The sequence below is a fragment of the Akebia trifoliata genome, chromosome 14 (genome assembly GCF_017979445.1).
Source record: "Akebia trifoliata isolate Shusen 1 chromosome 14, ASM1797944v1, whole genome shotgun sequence".
Classification (NCBI taxonomy): Eukaryota; Viridiplantae; Streptophyta; class Magnoliopsida; order Ranunculales; family Lardizabalaceae; genus Akebia; species Akebia trifoliata.
Window position 1 is genome coordinate 7,851,288 of NC_141388.1, and position 10,329 is coordinate 7,861,616.

The 10,329-nt window shown below is 34.1% G+C and overlaps 1 pseudogene; it reads left to right on the forward strand.

Annotated features, from left to right (window-relative positions):
• The first annotated feature begins 3,517 nt into the window (after positions 1–3,517).
• Positions 3,518–5,838, forward strand: LOC147385972 (L-type lectin-domain containing receptor kinase IV.1 pseudogene; annotated as a pseudogene).
• Positions 5,839–10,329: the final 4,491 nt, after the last annotated feature.

The window sequence follows — 10,329 nt, forward strand, 5'->3', positions numbered from 1 at the left end:
GGTAAGCCATGTGGGCTCAATGACCTTAATAAGATTTGAAATCTCACTAGATTAGTCAGGCTGTTATGACTCATTAAATAATCACAAATCAGAAAGTCGTATAAATGCAATGAATGTGGCCCACAAGGGGTAGATTTACAGTGGGACATTTACCCTCACAAGAATTTTCAAAATCTATGAATTAATGAGTTATTACGAAAAAATTTTAACAACCGATAAAAAAATCTGCCATTATTGTCCCACAATTTTTTTCAACTCTTAGGTGCCCCCACACGGTTTTCTTGTTTCTCGAAGTTAGAGTGTCATACCATAGGGATGACCACGTGAAGTAGGTAGATGGGATGGCACACTCTTCATGGCCTATATAGGATTGCTACTAGCCCACATTGTTAAAGGCATAGGTGAGAGCAATTGTCATGGTTGAATTAATAGAAATAGTCTACCATATAGGCTAAAGAAATTCACTCACAAGTGCAAACCAGCACAAGAACGCAACACAAATGTAGTTAAGCCGCTAGACATGCATTTTTATTAATAGTAGTGCTAGAGTGACCTAGTGGGGGATACACGGGGACACCTTGACATGGTAGCGCGCGCATATCCATAGATGCATTTTACTCGATGGGGTCACTCCAACATTAATCTTTTATTAATAATATGATAACCTACTGGGCCTACATAAACTTGTACGCTCAAAACACATTTTTGGTATATTTTGGCTTCATTAATGTCGTGTTTGTCTTTGTTATTAGGTATCTTAATCTTGGTGTAAGATACTTTCTCCACTAATTTTGTGCTTGTCTCACAAAAAAAATAAAAATTTAACGGATCCAATATGAGAATTGTGTAGCTTAAAAATCCTATAAAACGAAGAAAAAAGAATCCACAAAAGAATAGGATTCCCCTTTCCCACGTTTGTCCCTTCCCACATCTCTCAAATCATAACAAAAGTCCTATTTATAACTAAAAAGAGAACCATTTTCTTCAAGGTGTTGAAAATAGATGGCTACCAAACTCTCAAATTCAAAAGTACAATTCAATGGTGTAAAACCACTTTTTTTTTAATTTATGTTTTCAAAGTTCTTAAAACGTTGTCCTTTACATCCCTATGCCATTGGATCATGTTTTTGAATGCCAAAATATGAGCTCACGTTATTATCTAAAATCTTATAGTTTGACCCAACTAAAAAAAAAAATTCTATTATAGCTAAAGTAATTAATCAACATTTTATTGGATTTTATGTTATTTTAGGTTCCTTAAATATGAAATGTAAAAGAAAAAAAAATACAAAGAGCAAGAATAAAATTATTTTGCAAAACAAAAAACCTTGATTGAGAAAATAATGAAAATCTTGTAACAATTCTAGCTGTTTTTTTTTAGGGACGTTGAAAAGAGTAAAAAATGGATAAAAAAAATTATTTGTTAAGATTTTATTTCATGATATATATTTTAGAGTTAAAATATAATATAAAACACATATTTAAATAATTTATTGCATTAGGGTAGACTTTCATTGATATCCGACAAACAACATGTAGACTAATTTCATGTCAGGATTAATGTTGGACAAACAACTTTGGAGCTAATCTGGCCAAGGTTTACTATCACCGGATGAAGGCAAATCCAATTTAGGACATGTAAAATGTAATTTGATGCGACCAAACAGACCCTTAAATGCTTAGTGAAAGATAGATATCAACCAATCAAATCAGCCTATAGATTGACAAATTGGTCAATGATCTATTATTAAATAACCAAACGAGATAATATTTTTTTTATGGAGATGCTATTGCCACACCAATTCCTCAGTAAATCATCAAAGAATTGTGCTCAATTGGTGTGGCAATAGTAACTCTCTATTTTTATGCTTCAACCTCAAAATTTTATCTTTTACAACCTTCCAATCCCAAGAACAAGATAGTGTTTCATGATGGATTTTGAAAAGAAACGCGGCCCAAAAAACATCATTTGTGTAGTTCTCAAAAACTTTTGAATATTATGTTAGGATTGTTTTTAAAAAATGAACCAAACTAAATACCATAGAATATTTTCGGGAAGTGATCAAATCTCAAAAAATCAAGGATACCACGATCAAAGAAAAATGGTATGTATTTTGTTGTCGATAATTCTTTGAGGAATTCTTTTGTCCCTAACTTGGGCGTCGAAGAGTTTGGTGCAAGTATGACCAGCAGTATCTAACACTTTGATCAAGGAGTTCATCAACATAGTTTTGATCTCGAGGTGGATTTAGAAATTTGCATCCACAATTTTAATTTTTTTTTCTTCAATGGTTGTGTTTGTAAAATCAAAATTGAAGAATGAGCATCGATATCGATGAAAGTTAAAGAAAATTTACCAAAAAATAAATAAAAAGTCCATGTCTCATAGAATCGAATTCAATGCAAGCTTATCTATGGTTTGTAGTTCCTTCATACTCCTTTTCAATTATATGATTGGTTCAAATTAAAATTAATTGTGGTTTTTTCTGGGTTTATGCATAATGCTCTTGTGAAGCTGTCAACAGGGGCGGAGGCAGGATTTTCCTGTAGTGGGGGCAAACTATAGTTAGTTGTTTAGTGAAGATGAATGGTTTTAGGGAGAAATTAAGAGGTTTTATGTTAGAAGTTGAAGAAAATAATATTTAGGTCATTTCCAATTAAAATTTGATAAGTCCCAGTCAAGAGTCAATGTCATCAACAAAAAATTGAAGAGATGAGGGAGTGGGGACAAATGGGGCATGTAATTAGTTGAAAATATAGGGGTGTCTCAAAATTCGTTGGGGGCAAAAATTGAAGGGAAGTGAGGGTGTAAGGGCAAATGGGGAGAGAGGTGAGGGAATGGAGACAAATGGGGCATGTGATTAGTTGAAAATATAGGGGTGTCTTAAAGTTTTGTGGGGGCAAAATTGGGGAGAGGTGAGGGTGTAAGGGCAAATGAGCAGAGAGGTGAGGGAATGGAGACAAATGGGGTATGTAATTAGTCGAAAATATAGCGGTGTCTCAAAGTTCTGTGGGGGCAAAAAATGGAGAAAGGTGAGGGAGTGGGGACAAATGGGGCATGTAATTAATTAGGTGAAAATATAGGGGTGTCTCAAAGTTTGGTGGGGGCAATGCCCCCACCAGCTCCTTACTAGCTCTGCCTCTGTGTGGGACCTTAATTTGGATTAATCCTATTAGTCCAATTCGTACACAACATGATCTTGAAATTTATGAAATTATGTCACGATTGGAGTTGAACAGACATATTGTCCAAGATGATCCATTTGGTGTTTTTGTTCACTTAAATAATCCTATAGTGTCCAAGAAAAGAAAGAATCTATGGTAAGCTTGTGACAAAAATCTGTGATTTTTTCAATAAATCGAGAAGTTTTTGAAAAAAGTTTTTGATTTGTCAAAAAATACAATTAATCATGATTTAATCCCAATTTTTTCAAGTCCCGGATTATTTTCCTTTTTAGTATTATTTTTCATTTAATATAATTTATATTTAAAATAATTTTCTTTTATTTTTAATTTATCCGATGTCTGGCCCACTTTTTTTGAAGTTTCCTCTTGTCGAATTGTTCTAGAACCCCAACTTGGTCACTATGATGGTAAGTATGGTGTCGTTATGCTTCCTCTCCTTTTTCGTGGGTTATATAACACATGATTTGAGCTGTAACATCTAAGAAAGCTTCACAAGAATTGTGAGAGTAATTGGATCATGTTCAAGTTTTTGTGGTTCAATATTCTCCTATTGAGCTATGCAGCTTCAAAAGATCCAGGCTTTGTTTATTATGATTTTCGAAATGCCAACGTAAGCCTAGACGGCATGGCTGAGATCACACGGGACGGCCTCTTGATGCTGACGAACTACTCCAACACCACGCAACAAATTGGCCATGCTTTCCACTCCACTCCAATCCAATTCAAAAACTCATCAAATGGTAACACTTTCTCTTTCTCCACTTCTTTCGTCTTCGGGATTATCTCTGATTTTCAGCCATTAAGTGGTCATGGATTTGCCTTTGTTGTTGCACCTAAAAGAAAACTTCCGGGTGCTCTTCCAAGTCATTATCTAGGCCTCTTCAATGTCAAGAACAATGGTGATCCCACTAACCATGTTGTTGCAGTGGAGTTCGACACGATAAAAAGCGACGAGTTCTCCGATATCAATGGTAACCATGTGGGTATTGATATCAATAACTTAAAGTCTATTCGATCTGTTCCCGCTTCTTATTTTACTGATAAAAATGTGAGTATAAACCTCATAAGTGGAAAAGAAATTCAAGTTTGGATAGAATATAATGGGGAAGCTAAGGAACTAAATGTAACATTAGCTCCAATAAAAATCCCTAAACCCAAATATCCACTCTTGTCCATACCCCTTGATATTTCCCCGATCATCTTAGACTCCATGTATGTGGGCTTCACGGCGTCTACTGGTTCGGTTCCGACACATCACTACATAGTGGGATGGAGTTTTATGATGAATGGGGAACCTCAAAAACTCGATTTGTCGCGACTTCATAAGCTTCCTCGGATAGGGCCTAAAGGAAAACCAAAGATCTTGAAGTTTGGGGTACCCATAATTGTTGTAATTTTAGTGTTTACGACCATCTCTGGCCTCATTTTCATTATAAGAAGGAAGAGAAAATTTGCTGAAGTACGAGAACAATGGGAACTCGATTACGGGCCTCATAGGTTCTCATACAAGGATTTATACATGGCTACAAGGGGTTTTAGGGACAAAGAGCTTCTCGGGGTCGGTGGATTCGGTAGTGTTTATAGAGGTGTATTAAGCAAATCTAAGATGGAAGTTGCAGTGAAGCGAGTTTCCCATGACTCGAGGCAAGGGATGAGAGAATTTATTGCGGAGATTGTTAGTATCGGCCGACTCCGACACCGAAACTTAGTACAATTACTTGGCTATTGTCGACGACAAGGTGAGCTCCTATTGGTGTATGATTTCATGCCCAAGGGAAGTTTAGACAAATACCTCTTCGGGCAATCGATGGGCACTCTTAATTGGATCCAAAGATTTCGAGTCATCAAAGGCGTGGCATCGGGACTATGTTATCTTCACGAAGAATGGGAACAAGTCGTCATTCATAGAGATATCAAAGCTAGTAATGTATTACTAGATGGTGAATTAAATGGAAGATTAGGAGATTTCGGCCTTGCAAGATTATATGACCATGGTACAAATCCTCAAACCACCCATGTTGTGGGGACTTTGGGGTATCTCGCTCCCGAGTTCACTAGAACGGGAAAGGCGACCACGAGCACGGATGTATTTGCTTTCGGGGCATTTTTGCTTGAAGTTGCTTGTGGCCGAAGGCCGATAGAGCCACAGGCATCGACCGAGGATGCAATTTTGGTGGATTGGGTGTTTTCATTTTGGAATAAAGGGGCAATTCTTGAAACAAGTGATCCAAAATTGGGTAATTGTTATGAAATTGAGGAAATGGAATTGGTGTTGAAGCTTGGATTGCTTTGCTCACATGCTGTATCCACAGCTAGGCCAAGTATGAGACAAGTTGTGCAGATTTTAGAGGGAGATACTCCTCTACCAGATTTAAACTCTCTTGGTTTGATTGTTTGTGGTCTCACACAATGTCAAGGTTTTGATGATATTGCCTTTACTCATCCTTCTTCGACTTCCTTGGAGAAAGGATTCCCTCAAACATCATCACTTGTAGAGTCCATCCTCTCTACTGGCCGTTGATTCTGTATTAATTTTAATATAAGAGCTAGATACCCTTTGATTGATTATTGTTGCAAGGTTTGTTAAAGTGATTCCATCTTTAATTAAGAGAGTTACTATAGCTGTGTACAATTCTTAGGTGATTTACATAGGAATTGGTCTGGCATTACTAAAACTTGATGTACCCACGATATAATCATGTTTTTAGGGTTCATGTCACAAGGAGGTGCTTTCCTGATTAACAACAAAGTGTTTTTCTTAAATATTTTACTTAGACAATTGATTAAGAAAAACATTTTCCTTACTACGTTAGTAAGAAAAAAATTTTCAAAATTTCAATTTAAAATTTGAGAGTTACTTGACCATTAAAATGTTATTTCTTAAATATGTAGATTTTTTTGAATCTGGGTTTTTGGGTGAAATCTATAGCGCTGTAAACGAGTAGTTAGATTAGTCAGGCTAGCATGATTCATTAAATAATAATAAATCATAAAGTCGAATAAATGCTATATATATATATATATATATATATGCGGCTGTAGCCCAAGTGGTTTTTCAACGGTTTTGCTGATCCTTGCCTGCCATGGCAAAGGGATGGCGACGTCAAGTCGGTAGATGGGATGGCACAAACAGCAAGTCCTCTTCACGACCTTATTAGCCCACATCTTTGAAGGATTGAGATGGACTATCATGCAATGCTTCTAGGCTTAAGAAATTTGCACACACAAGAAGACAATACAATTGTAACTAAGCCAATAGACATTTTTATTAGAGTCTAGATGATTTGACATTCTTTGTACACTCTCTTTCTAGACTTGTAAATCTTTTGCTTTGTGATACATAAGGACAAAGATTTATGATTACGTGAATTTCCAAGTCAGAGAGTGTCAATTTATTAGCCCACATCTTTGAAGGATTATCATGGTTGATTTAATTGAGATGGTCTACCATGCAATGCTTCTAGGCTCAAGAAATTTGCACACACAAGAAGACATTACAATTGTAGCTAAGCCAATAGACATTTTTATTAGAGTCGTGATGATCTGACGTTCTTTTTTAGATGCTCTTTGTACGCTCTTTTTCCAGACTTATAAATCTTTTGCTTCAGGATGTACAAGGACAAAGATTTATGATTCTGTGAACTTCCAAGTCAGAGAGTGTCAAATTATCACGATTCTTTTTATTAATAGAGTTGTGTTGAAGTGACCTCAAGCTAGGACCTCGCATCGCACACTCTGACATGGAAGTGGATAAGAATCGTAGATGTTTTTTCACTTGTATCTCGAGGAAAAATATTTAATGGTCCCATACACTTTAACATCAAGGTGTGCGTGAGGTCTAATCTTGAGGTCACTTCAGCATTATTCTTATTAATATTATGATAATTTACAAGGTAATTGTACACAAGTTCGTTACACGATAACTTGTATGCTCAAAATACATTGTTGGTACATTGACTTTGTTAAATGCTTGTGATATTCTTGGTGAAGGATAGAGATCGATCCAGCATTTTGACAAATTAATCAATGATTTACTGAATAACCAAAATATATTATTTTTTTTATCCTTCTACCTAACTTTTTTTGTTTTATCTTTTACCACTTTCAAATCTCAATATGATCAAATGTAAATTGAGTTTCACAATGCTCTCATTGGAGCCATGTTAAGATCTACTTTTGAAAAAGGTGTGGGACCTTCGTTTGGAATGACCCTATAAGTCCAACTATTACGCTATGAGATCTTGAAATTTACGAAATTATGTCAAGATCTGAATGAAAATATTGTGGTCCAAAATGATCCATTTTCATTGTAACAGTCCCATAGTGTTCAAGAAAAGAAAGAATTTAAGAAAAATTACTTAAAAGACCCTGGTAAAAGGACTTTTTCTAAATAATTCCTAAGTTTTGGGCAATCTCATTTTAATAGTCCATTTAGTGAATTTTTCTTTTCTTAATAGTCCCTAGACCTCATTTGACGTTTATAATGCCTTTGAAATCCTCAAACTATCATTTTCTCATCTTTTTCATATAGTTAAGTTTTCTAATGGTGATTAAAATCGTTTCCCACGATCTATATAATATTCTCTTAATTTTGAACATTTAGACATTTTTTTTGATGATTTATAAAAATAAAAAATAAATAAATAAATGAAGAACGAAGTTGAGATTCTAATTTTTTTTATTTATGATTATGTTGTAATTTTTTATTTGCAACTATGATTTATGCGTTTTGGGTATTTCAAGGAGATTTACTTAGTATTGAACTAAAAAAATTGAAAAAAATGAAAAATCTCGATCACGTTTATAGTGGTGAACTCGACACTAAGTGGTGAGTTCGACAATAAAAATATTGAACTAGACAATAAAAAGTAATGAACTCGACATTGTAATGTGAATCAAATTTTTTATTTTTTTCGACTTCGATACTTGATAAATCTCCTCGAAGTACCCAAAATGCATATATCATAGTTGCAAATCAAAAGTTACGATATAATCATTAAATTTTTTAGAATCTCAACTTCATTCTTCATTTTTTTAATATAAATCGTTGGAAAAAAATACATTTAATGTTAAAAATTAAGAGTATCATTCTCCATTCATCATTCATGATCAAAGACCATTGGAAATAATCGCAATCGTCAAACCTAACTAAGCAAAGAAGAGAAAATGGTAGTTTGGATATTTCATAGATATTATAAACGTGAGATGAGGTCCAAGGACTATTAAGAATTTTTTTTTTTTATTAAATGGACTATCAAGAGACTGGCCAAAACTTAGGGACTATTGAAAAAAAGTCCCTCCGCCAAGCTCCTTTAAGTAATTTTCCGTAGAATTTATGGTGTGTATGGTATTGTTACTAGGGGTGGCAATCTTAACACGACCCCGAATACGACTCGAAAATGACACGGAATTAGTAGCTTTGGGTCAACCCTAATTGGGTTTGAGTCATAATAGTGTCTACCCGTCTAACAAGATTATTAAATGGGTTAGGTTCGGGTTAGGGGCATCAACCCGCTTAACCCATTTTGACTCGTTTAGTTATTTTTTCATTAATGTATAATTTTAAATATATCAACAATTATTAAAGAATTTTTTAAGTTACCCATTCTTTTACAAGAATTTTCTTAAAAAAATTCATAATACATTTTAAATTCTATAAAATATGATTAATGATGGAGTGACCTCTGCGGGGGACACACGAGGAACATTTTAACGTAGTGGCACATGCATGCCCTTAGATGTATTTTCTTTGAGATACAAGTAAAATGCATCTACAAACATGTGCGTGCTACCATGTCAGGGTGTCCTCCGTTGAGATCACTCCAACACGACTCATAAAATATAAATGGTGTTTTAAGATATTTTTCAAATAATTAATAGTTAAACTTTTAGTTTGGGAGAAAAAAATTATTTTCTTTACTAAATTATTTATTTATATTTATATATATTTTTTTTTCATTAACGTCTAGAGGTATGTAGTGTTTGATTCTTAATATGACGATCAATGTGGGCAAAACGAGTTTTACTAAGTAAGGCTAGTATGTCTATGTGATAATGAAATCCACTTTGCTAAGTCAAAAAGTAACAATAATAATAATGAAAAACACTGTCCTTGCTAGGTTAGTAAGGAAAATTTTCTGACCACATCACTTTATGCCATCCAAAAACATGATCTGATGTCATATGGTCGTAAGGGACAAAATTATATACAGTTTGAAGAAAAAAAAATATTTTTACCATTAAACTTAGTTTATTATTGTGTGAATTTATTTTTAGTTATGATATTTTATTTTTGGTGGTGGAAATGTAAATTATTTTTTCTAATAAAGATTCGAATTTTATTAAACAATATATGGGTTGGGTCAGATATAATTATTTATAAATGGATTGGGTTTGGTTTTAAGCTTTTTACCCGATTATTAAATGAATCGGGTTTGGAATTTATAAATTTTCATAATACCCTTACCTCAACACTACACAACACAACCTGACCCATTGTCAACCCTAATTGTTACGCTTTCCCTTTAGTGGGTTGTGACGCTTATTTGTAACATCTTAGAAATTGACTGAATAAGCAATTGAGTCCTGCTGAGTAACACTAAAATATAAATGGATTCTCACCTTGCTGATGTGGAGGTGCACACATAACAATTGATTTTTCACTCATATCTCGATGAAAAACATATATAGCTTCGTACATACATCCACGTCAACAATGTGAGAATCAATGTACATTTTAATGCTACTGCAGCATTTTCCTAAGATATTATTAAAAAAAAAAAAAAATTTTGACCCTGAATTGACTCTCTAATAATAATTTCCTTTTATTTTAGTAGCTGAAATCTAGAAGGATAATTGTTCTAAATTCTTTTTATGCGCAATTGCTTTTCAATTAAAAATAAATAACCCTAAGATTTTTTGGTCTACTCTTGGTGACAAGATCCTTCTCTTAGGGGTGTCGCTTCTGCTCTCAAACCTCGTTTTGACTGTGAAGGGAGTTTGATGTTTTTTGAAACCCTACCTTTCAAATGTACAAAGTCGCTTTCGAAATATTAGAAACCTAAATCGTACTCTATCAATTAATTAATTTTCTTTTCTTAATCAAATATTGATCCTTTATGTGCTCAGAAAGGATTAACATCA